At 38.9% G+C, this 27449-nt stretch overlaps 1 long non-coding RNA gene across 2 annotated transcripts in view; it reads right to left on the minus strand.

The window, feature by feature from the left end:
• The window catches only part of LOC131408558 (uncharacterized), a 145441-nt gene that overhangs the window by 25592 nt on the left and 92400 nt on the right, over positions 1–27449 (minus strand). Inside the window, exons 1-2 of one of the 2 annotated variants that reach the window (XR_009220784.1) lie at positions 6028–6083; positions 4558–4726 (exon numbers count right to left, since the gene is read on the minus strand). This is a non-coding gene — a long non-coding RNA (uncharacterized LOC131408558). Of the gene's footprint in view, positions 1–4557; positions 4727–6027; positions 6084–27449 lie in introns of those variants that run through there. The other variant, XR_009220783.1, reaches the window with a different exon arrangement.

Consider the following 27449-nt stretch of genomic DNA (forward strand, 5'->3'; position numbering starts at 1 on the left):
TCTCTTTTCTCCCTCATTAAATTGAAATTAAATGCTTCATTACAGATTGAAATACGGCTCTGTTATTACTATTATTTGCATTTCAGGTGTGATATACAAGTTAACTAAATTACTCTTCAACTTCCAGGTCAACATTTTGCAGTTATCCAATATGCCTTTTACCTGAAAGTAGTCTTAAGATCTGAAGGGACACTTCTAAAAGAGATGAAGCTTAATCTGAGAAATAAAATATCCTTAAGAGCTTTGGGGAAGGAAGGAAGGAAGGAAGGAGGGAGGGATAAAAGAAAGAAAACTATTCCAGGATATCAAGAGCTTACTTAGAGTATATGCAATTCCTTGCTGCTACATTTTCCCTTTTTGAGTTTTCAATAAAGGTCAGTTTGATGACAATAGAATCAATCCACTTACTTTTAGTTCTTATTAGTCAAAGGTCATTTTAAAGGGAACCTCCACTTGCCAAGTTTTCCATACCCTTCCCAAGGACAGTACTACTATATCAACATTAGTATAATATGCTCATTATATGTCTTTGCATTGACAGATTGGAAATCATCGATTTTTTTTATATAGAAAGGAAATCTGGGGCATTGGAAAGGTGAGGTCATTTGCTTTTTGCTCAACCTCTCAGAATCTTGTTTTTCCCTTGTTTCACAAATCAAATGATGTCCTTGGAAAAAGAAAGGTTTGGGCAATATGATACCCTGTCCTCAAACAACTTTTATTCTCCATATTTCTGTGGGAGTAGAGAACACTATGAGCTAGTAAACAGAAATGATCTGTTTTTATCTTAAATTCATCAACTCAAATAAAGGCGTGTATGGAAATTTAATGTGAGAAGTGTTAAGTTCTAAAGTTTAAAAAATAAAGATAGGACATCTTATTTCTAGTGGCTTTAGAGCATGCAGTAAGAATGTATGATATAAACAAAGAGAGGTGAGATTGCCAAGTAAATGGACACTTCTTGTTGCCTCGTTATTCATAATGATAATAACTACTATATGTCAACTGACTGTTAGTCAGACTCTCTGCTAAGTGCTTTCCAGGTATTTTATTAATGCTACGAAAATCATATGATTCAACAGCAAATACAAGTAGTTGACAGAATTATTTCTCTCTCCCTTCTCCCATACTACTGTGGAAATTAATAAAAGAAACTTCAACTAAATTGGAGTCAGGAAGGCCTGTAGGAGGAGCTCTCAAGCCCTGTAGGCTTGCATCTTCAAGAGGAAGTAAAACTGCTTTACTACTGAAGGAAGATTTCTCTCCCCACTGGGCAACAGCCCAGCCAAAGAGAAACGCTGCAGCTCAGCCAATGAGAAGCCATTGCCACCCTGAACTGTTACTTTCCCCAGCAGACTTTCTTTTAGAACAGCCCCTCTCTCCTCTTCCTTTTTCTCTATAAAAGCAGATTCCCTCCCTTGTTTTCTGGATTTGCCTATGGTTTGCCATAGCATGCACATCCCAAATTGCAATTCTTTTGGCTATTCCCAAATAAACTCATTTAGGGTAAAATAACCGGCAAATTTACCTTTTAAGTTGACACTACCTCCCACTATAGTAGCTAGAAAAATGCAATATTAGTTTTCCAGCTTTCCTTGTAGTGAGAGATGGCCATGAGACAAAGTTCTGTCTAATGATGTATAAGTAGTTGTTGGTTTAAGAGATTTCTAGGAAACCTTTTGTTTTCCTGATTAAAAAGACAATCATGACTGACATGATTCCTCCGCCTTTCTTTCTGCCTTGAATGAAGATTTGATGCCCAGAGCTGTGGCAGCCGTCTTGTCACCATATGGAAATGGCCAAGAGGATTGCAGAGATGCCAACCATGATATTACTGAACCACTAAACCAATCCCAGCAGCCATCTACCTCTAGATTTCTTGTCATGGAAGAGAAAATAAAACCCTATTTATTAAAGTCACTGTTAGGCAAATGTTTCACTACTTCAACTTGTAAACATTCCTGACAGACATTTCAAATCCAATGTTCTTTTGGTTTGTGCCAGTTTGTAGATTATTTTCTTTAAGTCACTTCAAATAATTTAAACCCAAAATAAATCCACACATTCAATTAAAAATGCATAATCTCTGAATTTGAAATATCTCAGGTAGATTTTAATTTTTGCTTTGTTTAACATTCAACAAACTGAAATTAGTCTGTACTTAGATATCCAAATAACTTCAAGCATAAAAGCAATCTCTTAACTTTGAACACACATTCACGCTAAAATATACCCAAAATATGCCAAGAAGTGTTCTTACTTACTTAGAAACTAGTAGAAGCTATGATCCCATAATTGAAAAAATAGCCTTTAGCAAATATCCTATACTATTAAAATTATAGATTAAAAAGCCCATGTAAATACCCAATCCAGACGGCAGATTTTATATTTATTCATCTACTTTTCACACATATACCTATGGTCCTTATGTCTGGGAAGGTGCTTTGTATTTCTGCTTGTTATCAAATCCCATGTTCTTATGCAAGCCCAGGACTGTCTCTCTTCCCGTACTCAATACTGAAGCAAACATTGCATCAGTAATCTCTCTAAAACTTCCCAACACGAATCTCATCCTAGGTTCCAGGTGAATATAAGGTGCTGGTTGTAAACTGAAATCAATTGACTGCTGATTTTAGTATAATGATCACCGAGAGAAGCCAAATTAGTAGATGTAATTGCCAAAAGATTTATTTTTCATTTGGCCATAAGGTAGATATAAAGGAACAGGGACCAAGATTGACACTAAAGTATGAAATGGAGGACTTTCAGAAAGCATATCTCCTGGGAGCAGGCCTTGCATTCATCTTTTTATTTCTGAGGCCCCTGTAATCCTCAAACTGCACCTAATTTAGAGAAACTTGAAATGACTAGGATGATTTACTGTGGACTTTGAATTATGAAGACAATTGAAGTAAAACCGCATTCTCAGATTTTGGTATCATAGAAAGAGATCAGGCTTTACATCCAGATGGACGTTACCAGCTTATACACCTGGGGTGATTTACTTAGCATGTTTGAGACTCGGCTCGTCTGTAACTTAAAAGGAAGCTGCAAACTAAACACAGCATTTCTGTTAAGTGCTTGGTACAGACCATGGCATATGTTGGATGTTCAGTAAATGACTGCTATTAACTTGATTATCATTTTAATATATTATCTTATTTTTTAAGTGTCTTTAGACAAAACTAGGAGAAGAAATCACAGTACGTTCAGCCACTTTCATACTTACTCAACTTTCTAGCTTCAAAATTAAATCTTCTTTTAAAACCTATAATCTCTAAACATGAACAAGGCAACTGTGGTGAGCACAGCCACTGAGCCTGGCGAGATCCCTGACTGGGCTGAGCAAACACTGGGTAAACTCCAAGTTCAGCGAGAGCTGAGAGAAAATAAAATAAAACCACAGCAAGCTCTGTTTGCTCCATCTGCCTAAAATGTTAAGAAAGTACAAATGTGGTGTCCTATTAGCCTACATTTTATTTGTTTAGTAAATGTGAGATTGGTCAAGGATCCCATGGTACATTTGGCAGCCTGGGTCACAAAATGTTAGCTATAAATGAAAAACATGATCTTATACCATCTTTATACTCATTCTTCCCTCTAGAAGAGGGAGCGTTCATTTAACAAGTATTTGAGCTCCTTCTGTTTGTTAGGCACTGAGTATATGAAGGTTAATAAGATACAGCTCCTGCCCCCAACAAGAGCTCCCAATATGGTTGGAATGAGAAGCTTTTAAAAACTGGCTTCTAGGGCAACCAACCTAAGGGCAGCAATGGGGGTTGAGAATGAGCTGTTTGTAGAGATTATGGAAAATAAATGCTGGGCAGCTCAAATTACTTATCAAAGTTATATCATGAAAAGTCTCCCCTGGGGGCCGCCCCATGGCGTAGCGGTTAAGTGCGCACGTTCCGCTGCTGCAGGCCCAGGTTTGGATCCCGGGCGCGCCCCAATGCACCGCTTGTCAGGCCACGCTGTGGTGGCGTCCCATATAAAGTGGAGGAAGATGGGCATGGATGTTAGGTCAGGGCCAGTCTTCCTCAGCAAAAAAAAAAAAAAAAAGTCTCCCTTCCCCCTGCCTCCCTGATGAAGCTTCTGTCTGTGAGCGCCAGGGCTGGGAGACCAAAGCGAGGCAGACAAGATTATCGAGGCTTGCACTGGAGCCAGATCATGAAACTAGCCTGAGAAAACAAAGAACTATGGGTCATCTGTCCCATGGAGGCTGACTCAGAAATTGCAAATGTCCACTCTGCCAAGCAGCCCAGGTGGGCAGCTTGTGAGCCTGGCTCATGTCCCCATGAGACAGCCTTATTCCAAGCAGGAACGGTGGCAATTGTGCCCTGATAACAAATCAGGAAGGCTCCCTGGTTGCCAAACCCAGCTATGTACACTTTGTCTGCGGCCATTGTGCGTCTCCTCCCCACAACACTGGAGATGGAAGAGTAATAGTAAGACACAAACGCAAATAATTAATTACAATGCAATGCAATACGGACATACTATGTATTCAATATATTACAATGTAATATGGAAATATGGAGTAGTAAGCAATAAATTCACCTCTGTCCCGGGATAGGATGCTCACAGAAAACTCAGGAGGCTTGTCATGTGCTGATACTTGGAGGAGGATATAGAGATTTCATCAAACTGGTGTGTGGGAGGGGGGCGCCAAGGAGAGAGCGTGCATGCCAACGGGAGAGCAGGGAGGCAGGAAAGTGACTGATGTGCTCTGGAAAAGAGAAACAATTTGACATAACTGGAGTGCAAGAGCACTGTGCGTGTAAAAGGTGGGAGCAGGGTGTGGTAGTAGGGGAGTAGGGGTAGGAGTGAGTAGAGAGATAAGACAAAAAGAAAGTTAAATCCAGACTGGATACAGCCTTCTATGCCTATTTAAAGGGTCAGGCCAACCACAGGACCACGCAGCTCAAACTTGCTCCCTAAAAGGACTTGTTTTTAATTTCTAGTAGAGTACATAACAGGAAGATATTTTTACATAAAAATCCAGATTTTTGTTTTTTATTAAATACTCAGATGTGGCAATAGTTGTGGAAGTGAGGTGCAGAGGCGTTCACAGAGGCACACGTCCTCTGGGTGACCACGGACCCTGCCCGGCCCTCTTCCTCCTTTTGTTTCCTGCCAGACCGTGGAAGGCACGTGAGCCTTTTTACTCCTGCACTCAGCGATGAAAAGATAGCAAAAGTGTTTTAATAGGAGACTGGTAAGATCACATTAGTTATATGTTCAACACTGTGAGCAAAGAAAGAAGGAATACCACATAAACACTTCTAACGCTAGCCAGCATTTTGACAGTTTAAAAGTCTCTCACTGTTGCTCATGCAATTTTCAATCTTTTGTAAAATGTACCACTGAAATACAGCTGTCTAACTAGCAAATTTCCCCTTTTCTCTTCTTTTTTAAAAGGATTTTCAAATCATAGAGCTTATCCCCAGAAAGCCACAGAAGATAAATTATTTTAATGTGTTGAGCACCTTTAAATAACTCAAATCAAAGCAAACAATGAGAGAAGTCAAGATGGCGGCATAGGCAGTCTCTGAACTCACCTCCTCCCTCGGACACAGCCAATTTACAACTACTCGTGGAAAAATGACCCCTGAGACAGAACTGAAAACTGGATAAGAGGAATTCCCACAACAACGGACAATCCTAATTGAGGTAGAAGAGGCAGAAACTCCCTTTGGGAGAGGAAAAACGCCGCCTTCACAAGCCGCAGTGCCTCAGGGCCGCCCGGGGGGCAGGCAACAGGTCCGCAGCCTCCCTGGAGAAGCAGGGCCCTGAGCCAGGGAGCACCCCCACTGGGGGCATTTTGTGGACACAGCACAATCAAGATGAGTGGCATAAGATCTGACTTTGCCTGCTACTAAAACATTGGGGAGTACCCCCAGAAAAGCTGCTTCACAAAGAAATTAAAACCGGCTCTTAAAGGGCCGCACGCAAACTCACCCATTTCAGAAAGCAACATAAAATCACCAGAAAGAAAGATGGACAGTGCTTTGGTGAAAAGAGACTCACCTAATAGGCCCTGTATGCCTCTCGGTGAGAGATGAGACCTCTCCAGGGACTGGGACATTAGCGGCAGCCACTGTTGTGGCCTGGTGTGAGCTTGCTGACACAGACACCATTGGAGTTCTCCCTGGGGCCTGCTAGCCCAGTGTCTGCCCCACCCACTAGAGCACCCATTTAATCCAGCTCAGCCAGGACAGGCAGCCCACTCTAGAGACTGGCCCCACCCAACAACAAGCCCTCAGGCAACTTGAGGGCCTGCATGGATTGGTGACTGGATTCTCTGCAGCCTGGCAATTGAGCCAACTGCAGTGGGGCAGGGCATGCACAGGGAGCGGGTGGAGAGTGTGGGGCAGTGGTGGAGTGTGTGGGGCTCCTGCTGAGGAGAGACTGGCTCCACTTCAGGAGGTCGGGGCGCACACACGGGGCAGAACTGTGTTGACTGTGTGTGTGGACCTGTGGGTGGCAGGGCTTGTCAGCTGCAGAAGACTTGTGCTTCTCAAAGACCCACATAGGGGGTTTGCCCACCTTCCAAAGCCTGAAACAATTGGGTGCTCCTGTGCCTGAGGCCAGCCCCACCCAGCTGCAATCCTCAGAGAGCTGACAAGAGATTTAAAGGCTGGAGCCTTATAGCAATTGTAAGGCCCTGAGCCTAACAACCTGACATGCTGAGGGCCTACTCATTTAAAAGAAATACTGCAACACAAATGTGGTATTAGAACTTGCAGCCAACTGTGCTGGGACTCCCAAAACCTGATAAAGAGACTGAAGGGCCCACAACAACTACAAGCAGCTGAGCATTACAACAGCTGGCCAGGAGCATAACTCGGCCTCCCTGGGCGCCTACAGGGAGAGCAAACAGGCCACAACAGAAGGACACATGTAGCCCACATAGGGGTCACCCCTGGAACATTGAGAACTGAGGGAAGCACACTGCAGGCCTCCTAAGGCATCACGTATATAAGGTCACCTATCCAAGAGGAGGAGACGTAGCTGACCTACCTAATACATAGACACAAGCACAGGGAAAGAGGCAAAATGAGGAGGCAAAGGAATACATTCCAAGTAAGGGAACAGGACAAAACCCCAGAAAAGGAACTAAGGGAAACAGAAATGAGCAACCCACCTGACAGAGAGCTCAAACTAAGAGTGTTAAGGATGCTCACTGATCTGGGGAGAAGAATAGATGAACTCAGTGAGAATGTCAACAAAGAAATGGAAGATATAAAAAAGAACCAATCAGAAATGAAGAATACGATACTGGAAATGGAAAATTCACTAGAGGGACTGAAAAGCAGAGTAGAGGATACAGAAGAACGGATCTGTGAGCTGGACGAAAGACTAGAAGAAATTACCCAAGGTGAAGAGGTAAAAGAGAAAAGAATTAAAAAGAGTGAGGACAGTCTAAGGGACCTCTGGGACAACATCAAGCGCAATAACATCGATGTTATAGGTGTCCCGGAAGAAGAAGAGCGAGACAAAGAGGCAGAAAATCTATTTCAAGAAATAATAGATGAAAACTTCCCTAACCTAAGGAAGGAAACAGACATCCAGGTACAGGAATCACAGAGAGCTTCAAACAAGATAAACCCAAAGAAGCCCACACCAAGGCACATCATAATCAAAATGTCAAGAATTAAAGATAAAGAGAGGGGCCGGCCCGGTGGCGCAAGCGGTTAAGTGCGCGCGCTCCGCTGCGGCAGCCCGGGGTTTACTGGTTCGGATCCCGGGCGCGCACCGATGCACTGCTTGGTAAGCCATGCTGTGGCGGCGTCCCATATAAAGTGGAGGAAGATAGGCACAGATGTTAGCCCAGGGCCGTCTTCCTCAGCAAAAAAAGAGGAGGATTGGCGGATGTTAGCTCAGGGCTGATCTCCTCACAAAACAAAAAACAAAAAAACAAAAAAAAAAAAAGATAAAGAGAGAATCCTAAAAGCCGCAAGAGAAAGTCAAGTTACATACAAAGGAAACCCCATAAGGCTATCAGCTGACTTCTCAGCAGAAACCTTACAGGCTAGAAGAGAATGGCATGACATATTTAAAGTGCTAAAAGGAAAAAACTTACAGCCAAGAATACTCTACCCAGCAAGGTTATCATTCAAAATGGAAGGAGAGATCAAAAACTTCCCAGACAAGCAAAAATTAAAGGAGTTTGTCACCAAGAAACCAGTGCTACAAGAAATGTTAAAGGGACTGAATTAAGGGGAAAAGAGAGGACCACAAAGAGGAAAAATTATCTATTTCCATGATAAGAGGGTAATGGATACAAATGCACAAAAAAGAGGTTAGATATGATATCAAAAACATAAAAGGAAGGAGGAGGGGAGTTAAAGAGTAGAGCTTCAGAGAGAGGTCAAACTAAAGAGACAATCAACTCTGTATAGAAGAAGGAAGGAACAGAGAACGACTACTAAAACACTGAGAAAAAAAAAGTTAAAAAATGGCAGTAAGTACATACTTATCAATAGCTACCTTAAATGTCAACGGATTAAATGCTCCAATTAAAAGGCATAGGGTGGCTGATTGGATTAAAAAACAAGACCCATATATATGCTGCATACAAGAGACACACTTCAGACCTAAAGACACTCACAAATAGAAAGTGAAGGGATGGAAAAAGAAACTCCATGCAAATGGCAATGAAAAGAAAGCTGGGGTAGCAGTACTCATATCAGACAAAATACACTTTAAAACAAAAACTGTGAAAAGAGACAAAGAAGGGCATTACATAATGATCAAGGGAACAGTCCAACAAGAGGATATAACACTTGTAAATACCTACGCATCCAATGTAGGGGCACCTAAATATATAAAGCAGTTATTAACAGACATAAAAACAGAAATAGACAGTAACACAATAATAGTAGGGGACTGTAACACTCCACTTACACCAACAGATAGATCATCCAAACAGTTGATCAATAAGGAAACATTGGCCTTAAATGATACACTAGAACAGATGGACCTAGTAGATATATACAGAGCATTCCATCCAAAAACTGAAGAATACATGTTCTTTTCAAAGGCACATGGAACATTCTCCAGGATTGAGCACATATTAGGCCACAAAACAAGTCTCCACAAATTTAAGAAGATTGAAATAATACCAAGCATCTTTTCTGACCACAACAGTATGAAACTAGAAATCAACTATAGGAAGAAAATCAGAAAAGCCACAAATACGTGGAGATTAAACAAAACGCTACTGAACAATGACTGGGTCAATGAAGAAATCAAAGAAGAAATAAAAAAATACCTGGAGACAAATGAAAATGAAAATACCACATGCCAGAATTTATGGGATACAGCAAAAGTGGTCCTAAGAGGGAAGTTTATAGCAATACAGGCCTATCTCAACAAACAAGAAAAATCTCAAATAAACAATCTAACAATGCACCTAAAGGAACTGGAAAAAGAAGAACAAACAAAGCCCAAAATCAGTAGAAGAAGGGAAATAATAAAAATCAGAGCAGAAATAAATGAAATAGAGACCAAAAAAACAATAGAAAAAAGTAATAAAACCAAGAGCTGATTCTTTGAAAAGATAAACAAAATTGACAAACCTTTAGCTAGACTCACCAAGAAAAAAAGAGAAGGCACAAATAAGTAAAATCAGAAATGAAAGAGGAGAAATTACAACAGACACCTCAGAAATACAAAAGATTATAAGAGAATACTATGAAAAGCTATATGCCAACCAATTCGACAATCTGAAAGAAATGGATAAATTCTTAGAATCATACAACCTTCCAAAACTGGATCAAGAAGAAGTAGAGAATTCGAATAGACCAATCACTAGTAAGGAGAGCGAAACAGTAATCAAAAACCTCCCCAAAAATAAAAGTCCAGGACCAGACGGCTTCCCTGGTGAATTCTACCAAACATTCAAAGAAGACTTAATACCTATCCTTCTCAAACTCTTCCAAAAAATTGAGGAGTGGGGGAAGCTCCCTAACTCATTCTACGAAGCCAACATTACCCTGATACCAAAACCAGACAGGGACAACACAAAAAAAGAAAACTACACGCCAATATCACTGATGAACATCAATGCAAAAATCCTCAACAAAATACTAGCAAATCGCATACAACAATACGTTAAAAAGGTTATACACCATGATCAAGTGGGATTTATTCCAGGGATGCAGGGATGGTTTAACATTCGCAAATCAATCAACGTGATACACCACATTAATAAAATAAAGAATAAAAATCACATGATCATCTCAATAGATGCAGAGAAAGCATTTGACAAGATACAGCATCCATTTATGATAAAAACTCTGAATAAAATGGGGATAGAAGGAAAGTACCTCAACATAATAAAGACCATATATGAGAAACCCACAGCTAATATCATTCTCAATGGTGAAAAACTGAAAGCTATCCCTCTAAGAACAGGAACCAGACAAGGATGCCCACTGTCACCACTCCTATTTAACGTAGTACTGGAAGTCCTAGCCAGAGCAATCAGGCAGGAAAAAGAAATAAAAGTGATCCAAATTGGAAAGGAAGAAGTGAAACTGTCACTATTTGCCGATGACAGGATTTTATATATAGAAAACCCTAAAGAATGCACCAGAAAACTTTTAGAAGTAATAAACGAATATGGTAAAGTTGCAGGATACAAAATCAACATACAAAAATCAGTTGCATTTCTATACACTAACAATGAAGTAGCAGAAAGAGAAATTAAGAATACCATCCCATTTACAATTGCAACAAAAAGAATAAAATACCTAGGAATAAACTTAACCAAAGAGGTGAAAGATCTGTACACCGAAAACTATAAAACACTGCTGAAAGAAATTGAAGAAGACACAAAGAAATGGAAAGATATTCCGTGCTCTTGGAATGGAAGAATTAACAAAGTTAAGATGTCCATACTTCCTAAAGCCATCTATAGATTCAATGCAATCCCTATCAACGTTCCAACAACATTTTTCACAGAAATAGAACAAAGAATCCTAAAATTTATTTGGAACAACAAAGGACCCCGAATAAGTAAAGGAATCCTGAGAAAAAAGAACAAAGCTGGAGGTATCACACTCCCTGATTTCAAAATATACTACAAAGCTATAGTAACCAAAACAGCATGGTGCTGGCACAAAAACGGACTCACAAATCAATGGAATAGAATCGAAAGCCCAGAAATAAACCCACACATCTATGGACTGCTAATCTTTGACAAAGGAGCCAAGAACATACAATGGGGAAAAGAAAGTCTCTTCAACAAATGGTGTTGGGAAAACTGGACAGCCACATGCAAAAAAATGAAAGTAGACCCTTACCTTACACCATACACAAAAATTAACTCAACATGGATTAAAGACTTGAATGTAAGACCTGAAACTATGAAACTTCTAGAAGAAAACATAGGCAGTACACTCTTCGACATCGGTCTTAGGAACTTATTTTCAAGCACCATGTCTGACTGGGCAAGAGAAACAATAGAAAAAATAAACAAATGGGACGACATCAAACTAAAAAGCTTCTGCACAGCAAAGGAAACCACCAACAAAATGAAAAGACAACCTAACAATTGGCAGAAGATATTTGCAAACCATACATCTGATAAGGGGTTAATCTCCAAAATATACAAAGAACTGATGCATCACAACAACAAAAAAACTACCAACCCAATTAAAAAATGGGCAAAAGACCTGAACAGACATTTCTCCAAAGAAGATATACAGATGGCCAACAGACACATGAAAAGATGTTCAAAATCATTAACTATCAGGGAAATGCAAATCAAAACTACAATGAGATATCACCTCACGCCCATCAGAAAGGCTGTAATTAACAAGACAGGAAACAACATGTGTTGGAGAGGATGTGGAGCGAAGGGAACTCTCATACACTGCTGGTAGGAGTGCAAACTGGTGCAGCCACTATGGAAAACAGTATGGAGATTCCTCAAAAAATCAAGGATAGAACTACCATATGATCCAGCTATTCCACTGCTTGGTATTTATCCAAAGAACTTGAAAACAGCAATGCATAAAGATACATGCACCCCTGTGTTCATTGCAGCGTTATTCACAATAGCCAAGACTTGGAAGCAACCTAAGTGCCCATCAAGGGACGAATGGATAAAGAAGATGTGGTATATATACACAATGGAAAACTACTCAGCCACAAGAAACGATGAAATCCAGCCATTTGTGACAACATGGATGGACATTGAGGGTATAATGCAAAGTGAAATAAGTCAGAGGGAGAAGGTCAAATACCGTATGATTTCCTTCATTAAGTAGTAGATAACAGCAACAATAAACAAACATATAGAGACAGAGATTGGATTGTTGGTTACCAGAGGGGAAGGGGGAGGGAGGATGGCGAAAGGGATAATTTGGTACATGTGTGTGGTGATGGGTTGTAATTAGTATTTTGGTGGTGTACATGATGTAATCTATGCAGAAATAGAAGTATAATGATGTACACCTGAAATTTATCAATGTTATAAACCAATGTTACTGCAATAAACAAAAAAACCAAAATAAATAAAATAAATAAATACAAAAAAAAAGCAAACAATGAACTTAATATCACTCATATATGATGTTTTAATGTACATTAAATACCTAGCTTTGCTTCAGTTAGTTAAATAAAAGTTTATCCTAAATTTGCAGCATCTGCAAAAGCTTTCAGCATGTGAGTTGCTGTGGTATATGACCTAACTACTTGATCGTGGTTTAGTTTTGCCCCCAAGTCAGAGGAAAGTTGAGTTTAATAATATGCAGTGCTCTGAATTAAAAACAAATTAATATTTTATCCTCAGGTAACTCTCATAATCCAGAAAGTCTTATTAAAAGAACTAGGAGTTTGGTTGATTTAATTTAGCTTTTTTCTATTAAGTTTACTAATCGGAGTTGTTTAGAGATTCACCAAGATGCATAGAGAAGAAGTATAAAAATTTAAAGCTTGTTAATAAATTGAAGTTGCAAAATCTTCTAAAGTAAAATATTGGCCAATGGAAAATAGGAACAGATACGTCTCATGCCATCACAATGAATGAACACAAGGTAGAAAAAAATGATTGACAAAGGAATAGATCGCTAATATTTACCAAGCACTTTATATATGTCAGGTACTATTTGAGGCCTTTTATATATTAAATATTTAAACCTTACAACAGGGCCGGCCCCGTGGCTTAGCAGTTAAGTGCGTGCACTCCGCTGCTGGCGGCCCGGGTTCGGGTCCCGGGCACGCACTGACGCACTGCTTCTCTGGCCATGCTGAGGCCGCGTCCCACATGCAGCAACTAGAAGGATGTGCAGCTATGACATACAACTATCTACTGGGGCTTTGGGGGAAAAAATAAATAAATAAATAAAATTTAAAAAAATAAAAAATTAAATTAAATAAATAAAAAACAAAATTAAACCTTACAACAAACCTATAAGAAGTTACTGTCCCCAATTTACAGAGAGGTTAAATAATATATGCAAGATGATACACCTGCAAATGGCACTCAATTTTGAATCAGGACTTGTCTTATTCCAGAGCTATGCTTTGGAGGGAAAGTAAAGACTTAAAACGATCAGGAGTTTTACCAAGCATTGCCCAGTCCTGCTGAAGGACTGCTGCCAATCTCAGCTGTATGGGAGGATCTAAAGCTAGATGTGCATATTAGGGAGGAGAGATTCATGGGTCTCTCATATTAGTTCTTCTGTTAAGGGGTGTTCCTGTATGGTTACATAAACACACGTACACAAAACACACACACATACACACCATACACCACCATCAAGCTAAAAGTAGTCCTATATGTCTAAGAAGTTATAAGATGGGTCATTCCTCCCCCCCAAATATTTAGGCCAATTTAAATGATATCAAATGTTGGACAGCTGAACAGACAGTGCCCCTTTGATTGGCATGGATAAATGTACAAGATCCTGCTCTAAGAAACAGTAATAAATACACTCACAAGCTATCCATCTTTGCTAACACTCTGAACTAAATTGTGCACCAGAGGCCATTGATATCTTCTGAAAATAAATCCTTAAACTGAAGACCCTCTTTCACTTGTTTCTTTAATATGTCACTAGGTTTGAGGAAAACCTTGCCAAATAACTTCATCAAAGTAGCAATATTTCTATCCAGATATTCTTGTATGCAAAGGAGCCAATAAGTCTCAAGGGTAAGAATAATAAAGCTGCCAAACAAGATGGATTTAATGGCAGCAGGAAGCAAGATGATAACTGACTGGAAAGCAGAATGACAGCTACGCTGCCGAGGCCAGTAAACCAAAGGCAGCGTGATGGGACTACGCTCTAAACATTGAGAACAGATCACATCAGAAAAACCCAAAGAAAGGCTTTGAAAGAGGGGTTCTCTTCCTGATGGTTTCACTTCATCTATGGATTCACACAGGCAGATTTCAAATTTTGCTATCTGCCTAGTATGAAAGAGCAGAAAGGGCAGGAAATAATACCCTCCAAAGAAAAAAAAAAGACAGGTAATAGCAGTTATCAAAATTTTAAATGAAATCATTATTCTACTTGATGTCAACAGCTCTGCTGTAATGGGCACATTTCCAGAATCTTGACAATTATTTTCTGTCCAGATTTCACAATTTTTCCCAGTTACAACAGCATTTGAAGGGAGCTCTTATCTTCCTGCCTATATATTGTCTTACATTTTAAACTCCTAGAGGCAATGATATATTTTACATTTAATTTTATATAACTGACTGTACTTTCTTTTAAATAACTCCTTGCCTTTACAAAGCAGATTATATATTTCAGTAGTTTTTCCATTATATCATTTTACTTGACTCTCATTGTCTGGTGGGAACAAGCAGAATGGCATTATCCCAATTTCACAGATGAAACTTAAGAACAAATAGTTTCTCAGGAACACACAATTATTCAGCAGGGTGGTTGAGGCAAGAACCTGAATCTTTTGATCTAAGGATAAATGAACCCAATCTTCAGATTTATTTATTTTCAAAGAAGAAAAATGCTACAACAATTTTCTTAATCGTTAAGTTAATCGTAAAGACTTAATCCTCTTAAGTCTAGTCAGCCTAAATCATGGGTCAGCCACTGGGAACTCATGAGCAAAATCTTCAGGACACTTGTTGTTTAGTCCAGATACTGTTATAAAGGGCAGTGTATGTAACAAATTACTCAAGTAATTGGCAGAAATGTGAGTTAGACACTTTCTTTGAGGAAGAAGTTAATTTTGATTGGGTGCATCTTGAAGTTTTAATTAATACAATGGCCTATTGAATAGTGTCGGGGGAAGAGGGAGAATCTCCCTCTGCCCTTTCCCTTAAGGTTCTTATGGCTGGCCAAATAACTAACAAGACAGGTTAGCAGGAGAAAATAACACCAAGTTTAATAACATGTATACATGGGAGAAGGCAGGGACGCTGCGTTTCTCAACACAATAGCAGAAATTCTCGTCTTAAATACCATGTTCAGCCAATGACAAAGGAGGATTTTGGGGGTGGGGGGAGTCAGTTACAGGAGATTACCACTAAAGCACAGTAAACAAGAGTAAGGTTATTATGCAGATTTAAGGCCTCACCTTCCACATTAATAAGTCTCTAGAAATGAGGCCATCCCCCCCCTTCCCAAAACAGAGACGGAGATACCTTTACAAATGGAGATTTCCCTTATAAATGTAAATGTTTGTCTGGCAACTCCTTGCAGGGCCATCCAGAGAATGTGGCCAGAGAGACAGAACTTCCGATAAGATGGGCTTGTTGGTGCCTTTCCTATTGTAACATTTATCCTACATTATCTTTACAGCCATCATGATAGATCTGTTCCAGGAAGGAGCCACCATGTCAAATTCTTTAGGCAGTTAGTGGGGGAGGTCAAATGTCCCTCAGAGAAAACAATCAAGGTAAAGAGATATATTTTAGGACGGCCAAATCTTGATCTCCCACAATAGCTTAAATAAAAAATAAAGCAAAAGTCATTGCTATGGACTGACTGTTTGTGTACCCCCCAAATTCAGATGTTGAAACCTTAACCTCCAATATGATGGTATTTGGATATAGGGTCTTCTGGCAATTAGGTAATTTAGTAATAAAGTAATTAGAGTTACATTAGTTCACAAAAGTGGGGCCCTCATGATGGGATTAATGCCTTTATATAAAGAGGAGGAGACGTGGGATCTCTCTTATATAAAGAGGATGAGACATGGAATTTCTCTTAGGGCACACACCAAGGAAAGCCATGTGAGGACATAACCAGGAAGAGGGGCCTCACCAAGAAGCCAACCATGTTGGCACCCTGATCTTGGACTTCCAGATTCCAGAACCATAAGAAATAAATGTTTGCTGTTTCTGCCACCTAGTCTAGGATATTCTGTTATATTTGCCCAAGCAGACCAACACAGTCACACAATTAGGCAGGTGTCATGCATGGCCACAATACAAGCAGCTTAGCACCAGTTCCTTATATCAAGTGGCCTCTGTTGTCATTTGAGATTGTGACCCTGCAACCCAAATAATGATTTGTTCTTACTTCTTCTAAAAGGCACTACACTGAAAATCCTGTTCCTAGTAAGCTACAGCTCCTAAAATGCCACCAAGTAAAGAACTCTTCAAAACAAGGTTAAAATATCTATCAACTGAATCAATCAAAAATTCTGTAAGTAATATCAGCTAGTTAAGCCCATTAGATGGTTGCCTCATTATGCTATCCACCGTTCAGTGAGATGTTACAAATTATTTTCCAAAATAAAAGCAAACACCTCCAAAAAAAAAAAAAAAAAAGACCATCTTGGAGACACTCTTAGAGAGATATAATACCTAAACACATTGCTTAGATCATGAGAGTATTAATACAATTCCTACACAAAAATATAAGAAATATCTAAACATAATAAGCACAAGATTCAAGAATTCAAAGGGATATACGGGTCAAACATATTTTTGTGAATTCAACATGTACATAAATTAGTAAAATGTCTAAATGAAATGCCAGTACTTAGTCATTCAACTAAGAATAAGGAGGGGTGAATGAAGTCAGTACAAACCACTGGGCCCTGCTGGGTAGAAAGAGGCTGGGGTGAATCCCATGTCTGCTCTTCCTAGGGAGCCATTTTTTTTCCACTGGGCCAAAATCAGATCATAATTAAAGTATTCAATATTTATTCAAAAAATATTAACTGAACACAACAATCTTCTAGACATTGTCCTTGACACAAAGAAGAGTAGTGAACAAGACAGAGAAGATCCTTGACCTAATAGAATTTGCATTCTAGTGGGGCAAATAGTTGACAAAAATGTGAGCAAATAAACAGGAAAAAATTTCTAAGGATAGTACTTTTTTATGAAAGAAATATAACAAATTAATTTGACAGAGAGCAACTTGAGTAGGTGTATATAGAAAACCTGCTATTACCAAGTATCTTTGTCCTAAATTCATCTCTTCTTTCACTCCTTGCCTTGACCTCACCTTTCCTACTGCCTAGAAGGCACCATAATCAGCTGTCCTAGGGCTATAATCTCAGAAATTATTAACATCATTTAACACTTTACACGTCACAGATTACATTCATATACATGGTCTCATTAACTCCTCACACCCCAGGAGATAGGCAAAGTGGACATTTATCTTTTGGGGGATATTCTGCCTCATTTCCACCTTCCTAACCACACCCTTACTTCCTTTTAGGAGTTAATCTGTCTCCTATTGTGTGTAGTCTGGATAGGATTATAAATCCGGGTGCCTGTCTGCCACTAGCACCTAAATAGACTGGGTTATTCCACACTGTCCTAGCACATCCAGCAGTTGAACTTATGACCCAAACTGGGCCAAATGCTCTCTTACAGAAATTTTAATCTTTAATGGAAGAAAAAAAGTGGTTGGATGTTATTCATCCTGATCGTGTGGCCTTCACTAGACGGTCCCTATTATAAGATGAGTCCTGTACTTTCTAGTCTTCAGAAGAGGCTTTGTTCCAAGCCATTCTCAAACCTTCCGTTTGATTTCCTGACCTCTAGGTAGACTAGCAGTTTCTGCTACTTGCAACCAAAGTCTTCCAACTAACAAATTAGATCAAATTAGTTCATTTGACCAATGAGGACTGAGACCGAGAAAAGTCATCTGTCTAAAGTCATACTCTTATGGAGTATTTGAGCTGGAATTTGAACCTAGTTCTTCTTATTACCAAATGCACTATTCACTTTGCAACATTCCAGCCAATAAAATGTATCAGAAACCTTCTAGTTAAAGACTATAAATTGAAAATCTGTATTACCTCTTCCTCCCCCTCTCCCATTAAATAAAAAGGGAAGTAAAGAAAATTTTAAAAATACAAACCCAGAATGATAAAAAATAAAAGGATGGTAATAAAATTCTACAAACTGGAGAGCAGAAGAGTGAGTGGCTACATGAGAAAACTGAATCCTAAGCCAATACTGAGCAAGCTGAGATGCAACCTGATTTGGACTGCAGAATCCCTCAAAAGACACATTTGTTGTTTGTGCACATTACTTCTAGAAGTAAATATAAAAAAAATAAGGCTAAAAATTGGAGAATATGTATAAAGTCTGTTCAGGAAGAAATTAAACTTCAGATTCCCTCCCCAATCTAACAAAAAAAATGGAAGCTTACTCTATATGGAAAGGTAAAACTGAGCTTCTGGACTGGTAGACACAGGTCATAATTAAAAGCAAGAATAGGGAAAACCAATGGATTAAAGTTTTCATGGGAACACTAAAACGCACAGTCACCTCCCCAGCTCAGCTTCCAGAATACTGGCAGCCAGGTTTACATCATCGAGACAGAAAACAGGAGGATCCTTCACTGAGTCACCCAATCAGTCCAAGAAACAAGATCTAAAGTTACAAACATGAGGTGTTCCCCAACTAAACGGCCCACATATATCACCCTATAATGAAGCTCACATCTAACACCACACACACACACACACACACACACGCACATCCAATCAGTGTTTTAATGTTCCACTCTTAAATGTGAACAGACAGGGGAAATTATCAAACATCTGAGGAAAGTTTCAAATATGAAATATACACACCAAAACACACAAACTGAAAAAAGGGCTATTTTAAGGAAACAAAAATGTGCAGAGAAATAAACACTTCAGAAAACTATCATTAATATCCTCAGAGAGATAAAAAGATATTGCATCCATGAAATAAGAACAGAATGCAATTTAAAAAAAGAACAAAGACCAAGAAAGAACTCATGGAAATTAAAAATATGATAACAGAGGTGAAAGGCTCAGTAAAAAATTGGACAATAATATTGATGAGATCTCCCATAGGCAGAAAATTGAGGAATAAAGATTTTTAAAAATCAAAAAATAAATCTGTGAAATGCAACATTCAAATAATGCAAATGGAGAAGAGGAGAATAGAGAAACAGAACAAAGCAATATATGAAAAAAATAATTCAAGAAAATTTTCCAGAACTGAAAGATTTGAGTCTCAAATCAAAAGAGCCCATCAATTGTTCAGGAAAAAAAAAGCAGAAAAAACACAAATCTAGGCACATTTCTTTGAAATTTCAGAACACTAGGGACAAAGGTACTGAAAGCTTCTAGAGAGGAGACAAAACAAAGACAAACACAAAACAAAAACAAAGACAAAAACTTAATAAGCATCATGTTTAAGAATTACTTCAGACTTCTCAAAATCAATACTGAAAAGCAAGAAGACAATGGAATAATGCTTTCAAAATTCTGAGAAATTATTTCCAACCTAAAATTTTATTCCCAACTGAATTATCAACTGTTGGTAGATATTTTCAACACGTAAGGTCTCCAAAAATATGCTACGTAACATTTCTCAAAAAAATTACTAGAGGAGATACTCCAGCAAACTAAGAAAGCCAGAGCATCCAGGAAAGAGTAGCCAAGCCAAGTGCGAGATGAAAGGAATGCCAAAGATGAGAATGGAGCTAAATCTCCAGCTGACAGCCGTCTAACTGAACAGACTGGCACAGGTCAGAGAGGTTCTGAGAGGCATTCTGTCAAGATAATACAAGTAACACAATACCTGATGTATCTGAACATGTTGAAAGAACACTTAGACAAATGTAAGAGAACTGGTTAAAAATATATATATATGGGGGGCCGGCCCCGCGGCTTAGCCGTTGAGTGCGCACGCTCTGCTACTGGCAGCCTGGGTTCGGATCCCGGGCACGCACTGATGCACCGCTTGTCCAGCCATGCTGTGGTGGGGTCTCACATACAGCAACTAGAAGGATGTGCAACTATGACATACAACTATCTACTGGGGCTTTGGGGAGAAAAAGGGAAAAAAAAAAAGGAGGAGGACTGGCAATAGATGTTAGCTCAGAGCCAGTCTTCCTCAGCAAAAAGAGGAAGATTGGCATGGATGTTAGCTCAGGGCTGATCTTCCTCACAAAAAAAAAAAAATATATATATATATATATATATATATATATATGTCTTTCAATTTTAAAAAGGACAATTAGCAATTAAAGAGAAACAGGAAGTTATGCAACAAAGGAAAACTAGTCAGAATATACAACATGGCTCCCTGGAGCCTAGGATTTACATGATCACAGTAAATATAAAGGCTGAATGTTCATCTACCCAAAATAATTATGTAACTGTTGGCTGAATGGAAGGTTATGTTTTTTTGCATGCCTATAATGGCAGGGGTGATGAAAAAGAGGTAAATTTTCCTCTTCCATGATGAGAAGTGAATAGACACTGGTTAAAACTGAAAAATCAATGAGTAGTATCAACAGCCATTATTCAGAAATGTAGAGGTGCTTTCCATAGAGGCTGCTGAAAATGGTTGCCTCTGGAATGCAAGAAATGGGCAGAAGAAACTGGGGACAGATATTCTTCCAATAGCTTTGTAGAACTTTGAGTCTTTAAATTAGATTTTAAAAAATAAAAATAACTTTAATAAAAAAATTAAATTAAAAACACCCAACTGACTATCCTTCCCCACATTAAAGAAGCCACACGTCTAAAGCTGTCCTTCCATAGGTCAAGCTTTAGCTCTTTAACCATTACATCATGTATGCTTATTCTGGCAAACAACAGAGGATGCATTGTGTGTCTGTGTGTGTGTGTGTGTGTGTGTGTCTGTCTGTGTGTGTGTGTGTGTGATTACTACCTAGGGAAATATTATTCTCCTGCTGGATTGCAACTGGCAAAGGAGATTGCCTGAAAAGGCTAGGAGAATCACTTTGATTAGATTGGAAGAGAGAACAGTTTGCTAAGAAACTGTCCCCAAATCCACCACAAAATAATGAAGCTAATTTCCAAAGACTCTGATGCAATTTTTTGTCCTGCTTCTGGGATCCCATCCATCTTCTCTGCATTGGTAGGCAAGAATCACTGTAGAAAAAACCTTTTCCTAATTTAATAGATACTGAGAAATAAAACTGACTAATTTTAGGTAGCCAGAATACTTAGGCAAACCGGATACTTATTTAACACCCGAATTTTCCTAATTGAAGACAATGCACCAATTTAACAGCATCTCTCTAGCTAGTCATCTCGCGTTACAGCCCCTTCACTAATGTGTCATTTAGAATCTCTGCGTCATCTTTGAAAGACAAAGAACTTTTCATGCTTATAGGGATCCAAGGTTTTCTAGAGTTTTAAAGCTTCCTTTGAGCAGGTTAAAGTAGGGATATGCCACCATCCATTTTTGAAATGTTATGCCCCGGCAAGGTGTTTTCCTTGGAATGTTTAGCTAGAACATAATCACTCCGAGATGTACACACAGGAGACGCACCCCTCACGTGCCCCAAGCACACACATTGCCATACAGCACAAAACCTAATTAATCTGGGGTCCATAGCCATATTAACAGATGTTTTAGTTATGCCATTTTCTTCCTTCACTGGTCTATTCTCCTTGGCAGTGGCTCTGTGTTCAGTGGACATAAGCATCACGCGGGGTGCTTTTTAAAAATGCAGGTTCCCAGACCCCCAGTGATTTGGCTTCTTCGTCTCTAGTGTTGAGTTTGTGAATCTACATTCTAACAAATCTCCCTCCATCCTATGACACCAATGCAGTATTTTCGAAATACTGGCCCGTGAGAGAGAATTTCAATCCCTTATCACACCATACACAGTCCTATTTCTATAACCTCTACTTCTTACATTCCAGAGTGAATGCTACTGTTCTAGTTGAACTCACACATTTCCACGCTATTTCAAATATTTGTGCCATATTTCACATCACTTCCTGGTATACACATCTCTAGCCAACATTTATTATTTTATTTTCCCATCATCCCTCATATCTCCTGGGAACAACAGGCTCCTGGGGGGGAGGGGCTCTTTTAACCCACTCCTCACTCCAAACATGTTCTAATAGGATCTGCTAACCATAGTACCCACTCCCTCGGCCACAGGGAAACAGGAGTGAGTATATGAGACCAGCCGAATATTTCCCCTGGAATTTTTCAAACTGGAAATTGTAAAAAGAGATAGTGAAGGGGCCAGCCCAATGGCATAGTGGTTAAGTTTGCATACTCCTCTTTGGCAGCCCGGGGTTCACAGGTTCAAACCCCGGGCACGGACCAGTGAACCACTCATCAAGCCATTCTGTGGCAGCATCCCACATATAAAATAGAGGAAGACGGGCATAGATGTTAGCTCAGGGCCAATCTTCCTCACACACAAAAAATGAGATAGTGAAAAAACTGAGAAATGTAAAAGTCAGAAGCTATGTGAAGACTTGCTCCTTAAAAATGGAGGAAGGAAATCGAGGAGAATAAAGCTAACATCCACAAAGAAGCAGAAATAGTTAAGCATATGAATTGATCAAAACATAATTTTGATACAGATAATAATTGCTATACATTTTTAAGCTAAATATTCTGAAAACCATTATTGCTTGACTGATAGACTGAGGCCTGCATGGCTATATTTTATGTAGGAAAAATGTATTTAATTCTAAGATTTATTTAGGACATTAGCATTGTCCATAGTTTACTTCAAAATGCCAATAACTTGACCTTAATATGTTAGCATATATTAATACGTATCTAAGATAAATAGTTTCTTATAAATGGCCCTAAATTGACAGGAAATTATAACATTTTCTGAGTCATAGATCCCTTTGAGAAACTGATAAAAGTTACAGATTCTCCTGGGGCAAAAAATAAGTGCACATTCACACAAATTTTGACAATTTCTGGAGAATCACAGATGCCCCTGAAGCCCTTCATGAACCTCTTGGAAATCCCTGGGCTCACTGAGGCTTGTTCCTATTCTGTTTTCCACGTCTGCTACACCAGCCTCCCTGTGTACACAAAAATAGATAAAGTATGTTAGCATTTGTGAGAACTGAAATGTATTTAGTTTCCAGGTCAGAGATGGTAGACAATAAAATAGACGAGAGTATTCCAAGTGGCAATTAAGAATCAAGGAAAACCTGAATATAACCAATTTTAAAGACATCTTTCTTTTCTCCAGTTTTTGTTTGTTTGGTTTAGTTTTTGCTCTATTTGTTGCTGTTGGTGGAAGTGTTTGCTTGCCTGTTTTTCTTATGATTTCTTAGTATATTTACTTTGTCCAGTGTAAAATGCAAATGCTTTTCTTATGATTTTCCTTCAGATTTCCTTATGATCTTTGTCTCATGCAAAACACAAGTGCTTACTTGACACATTCCAGGTTCTTTGTCTTCATTTCTGTTGACTATGAAGATGGGACAGCACTTTCAAATAACAAATAGGTAATTCAAGATTGAAGAGAGAGTCTACATATTGAATAGAGATTCTAAACTGTCTTCACGACCTGCATCTCACGAGACAATTTTTAGACTACTTCATAGTCTGACATTTAATTTTATATTGTTTTCTAATGATTACGTGCCTGTTAATCTTATCATACTTATGGCAAATTATTTATGGGCAGGCTCCAGGTCTTTTGTTTCCTAGGTAATTTTCACAGGGTACTTTGGGCAATATTGTGAGCTGCATGTGACAGAAACAACTCAAATTGCCTTAGGAACAAAAAGGAAGGGAGGTGTCATTGTCTTCAGAAACTGAGGAGTTCAGTGATAAATCTGGAGCCCAGGGGCAGGGCAGGTCTCCTGAAGCTGGTTGTGGAGGCTAAGGGGACATTATTGACATCTTTAATGCAATTTGACACAAAATTTAATTCTGCATTTTGCTGCAACCACAAGAGAGTAACACAAGTGGAAATAATAAGCAAGTAAGGCACTAGAAATGAGAATTTAATTCTATTTGTCAGGCCAAAACCAAATTTTCATTTAAGGAAAATGGTAAAGAATGAGATGATATGTTATAAAATAAGAATATCATTCATCCATTTTAAAGCAAGGTTACTAAAAATACTTTATCTTATGAATTAGGTAAGTAATGGTTATAATTAGCAGAAGTTGAAGTTTTAAGGGATAATAAAAGTAATGAACTTTTAAGTTCCACCAAATGTAAGAATCTCTGATATTAAAATATATTCATATTTATATATCTTTGAAATTCATATTGGAGTTAATACCAAAAGAGTAGATAATATCTATTTAAATAAATGTTATTTCAAAAACAATACAGTATATATTATAGTCTCAGCTTCTAAATATTCACTAACAGTAAAAGTAGGATTTTTTGTTGTTTTAGCTGTATTTTCCTTTTGCTCTGAATCTGTTGATATTAAAAAAAATGGAGGAGCCAGCCCCGTGGCGTAGTGGTTAAGTGCGTGATCGCCGCTGCTGGCGACCCAGGTTCGGATCCCAGGCGTGCACCGATGCACCACTTGTCAAGCCATGCTGTGGTGGTATCCCATATAAAGTGGAGGAAGGTGGGCACGGATGTCAGCCCAGGGCCAGTCTTCCTCAGCAAAAAGAGGAGGATTGGCATGGATGTTAGCTCAGGGCTCATCTTCCTCACCAAAAAAAAAAAAAAAAAAAAGGAAATGAACACATTTTTCCATTAGACTTGCGTAAACTGAATCAACCACACAGAAATGTGTACTTTTGGTATATGTTCCTTTTCAATATTCCATTTAAAATTAACCAACCACCAAGAAATGGCAAATGCTATTTATAACACTACCTTCCAGAGGAAGGAAAAACAAACTGATTTAATTCATTACACAGCAACATTTAGACCATTTAGCAGTAGAAAATCTGCCAAATGTTTTCTATTTAGTTTTACAACTATGTATATAGAAGGTTATATTCCTGCTTAGGGTGCGTAGCTATCAACAGACTACAATGAAATAATACCTCATTTAAATCTCAAATTTTCCCTTAACTTTGTCAGTTTAGGGTCATCAGTTGTGGTCATAATAAGCCTGTTGCCATGAAATCTCTAGCGCATGAAATAAAAAAGAAAAATTCCTAAGAATTCCCCAGAAAATGCATCATCTACAGTTCCTTGAGATTTCTGGGGATTGTCTTTCTGGAATTTACATCTCCCAGATCCCATATTGACATTCATCTTTCCAGGGAAGCAATTTTTCAAAGCAGTTAAGGCAAGGAGTTTAGAATCAGACAGAGTAGAGGTTGAATTCCTCCTTCTCCACTTACTGGCTATGAGATCTGGGACAAAGTACTTAACTCCTCTCAGCCTGTTTCCCCATCTATAAACGGGTACCTACCTCATAGTTGTTGTGTGGATTAACTGAGATAAAGTGTGTAAAGAACTTAGGACAATACCGACAGACAAAACATATGCAGTCAATGGTAGTCATTGGTGAGAAAGAATTCATTATTTAAAAAAAAAATAACCACAGGGCCATTTCTACTTCTGAGCTTATATTTTATACTGCTTTTATAATACATATGGTAATTATTTTTCAGTATCTGTCCTAGGACCTGTCCTACGGACCCTCGCTAGACAGTGAGCCCCTTGAGGCCTGTGATTTTGTCTTATATTTTCATACTTAATCCAGATCTTAGCACATATTAGGTCTTAAACAATTGCTTGTAAATGGAACTGAACCGAAAAATTCCTACAGGTCCATTATTCCTTCCAGGATGCAGAACTATATAGCTCTTTATTCTGCTTTATGTAGTTGAAGTGAGTAAGATACATTGCCCTCCGAAACCTTCAGTCAAACGCCAGAATAAAAGAGGAAGCTGTTCATAGTAAAACAGGCTACACAGTGCTTTTTAACTGGTAGAGGAGCTTAAACTCTCAAGGCAAGTACCGAGTTAATGTCTCACAAAACCTGACTGCTATTCCTTTTTAAGTACTGACAGCGTTCTTAGCAATCAGTATCGAAGAAAGAGGCTGAAACATTCTTTGAGATAGTGCATCAGAATTTTTGGTTCTGCGCTCCAACCCTTGCTGCATCAATTTACATTCTGAAGGTTATCTTCAAAGCCAGAAGGGTGAGGAACAGAAAGGTTTAAAGTAAAAAATTTATAGGGGTTACTATATCTAAAAATCCTTATATTTTAAAATTGGCTTCACCTTGATAATAGGACTCTGATTGTGCTAAGAAACAGCCTTAATTCTTTTCTCCTTGAAAATGTACTTTTCCAGTGTGGGTGAATGCACTGAACTACTTTTAAAGTTATGTTCATGGATATTTCATAGATTGCATAGACTTAACGGGTGCTAAATGGGTATTTCTCTCCTTTGGATTCCTGACTCAACTCCTGGACCAATCATCAGTAAACCAAACTGAATCCTAGTTAGGAGCTTTGAGCAACTCCCACTTGTTTCTAAAGGTGCCTCGGGGGCTCACCTGGCCTACATAAAATTCAGCAAACATTGAAGTTGGGTGCTAAATTACAGAGTGGGGAGAGGTTGACTAAAGTCAGATAATCTAACACCTGCCTGGAGAGTAAGGAAGAAATGTTTATTCTGATTTAGGGTCAGAAGAAGGTGATAAGATGAGAAGGGAGATGATAAGAGAAGGAAGAGAGGGAAGGGAAGGGAAGGGAAGGCAAGGGAAGGGAAGGGAAGGGAAGGGAAGGGAAAAGGAACTTCAAGGTGAAGGGCAAAGCGTAGAGGGGAGGGTCATCAGTGGTCACTGGTAAGGGCTCTAATCAACCACTGCAAATCATCCCAAGGTACAAACCTAGAAAAGCTCCCCCTCTTGACAGAGTAGTGCCCCTGGTTAAGATATGCTCCAGCATTCTTAGACTGACAACGTTGGGGTCCCTTGGGTTCAGTCCTGGGTCCTCTTTTCTTTCCCTTCTATAGCACCCCTGCCCTTAGCAACCTTGTCCACTCACATGACTTGAATCCCTTTATATACCCTGATGACTCCGAAATTTTCATCTTCTAAGCTCCACCTGCCTACTTAACATCTCAGTGTGGATATCTCGGCCACCTAACTGTACCAACTCCAACGCAGAGCCCTTGATCATCCCGCGAAGTTGGCTTCACTCCAATTTTCCTTGACTTTGTAAATGATGCTACTATCTACTTCCTTCTATTTTCCCTGACAACACCCAAGTCAAAGCAACTGTCCTATCTTATCTGGACAACTCTGTCTGTCACCCCAAATGGTCCTCCACAG

Source organism: Diceros bicornis, chromosome 1 (genome assembly GCF_020826845.1).
Source record: "Diceros bicornis minor isolate mBicDic1 chromosome 1, mDicBic1.mat.cur, whole genome shotgun sequence".
In the NCBI taxonomy this organism is placed as follows: Eukaryota; Metazoa; Chordata; class Mammalia; order Perissodactyla; family Rhinocerotidae; genus Diceros; species Diceros bicornis.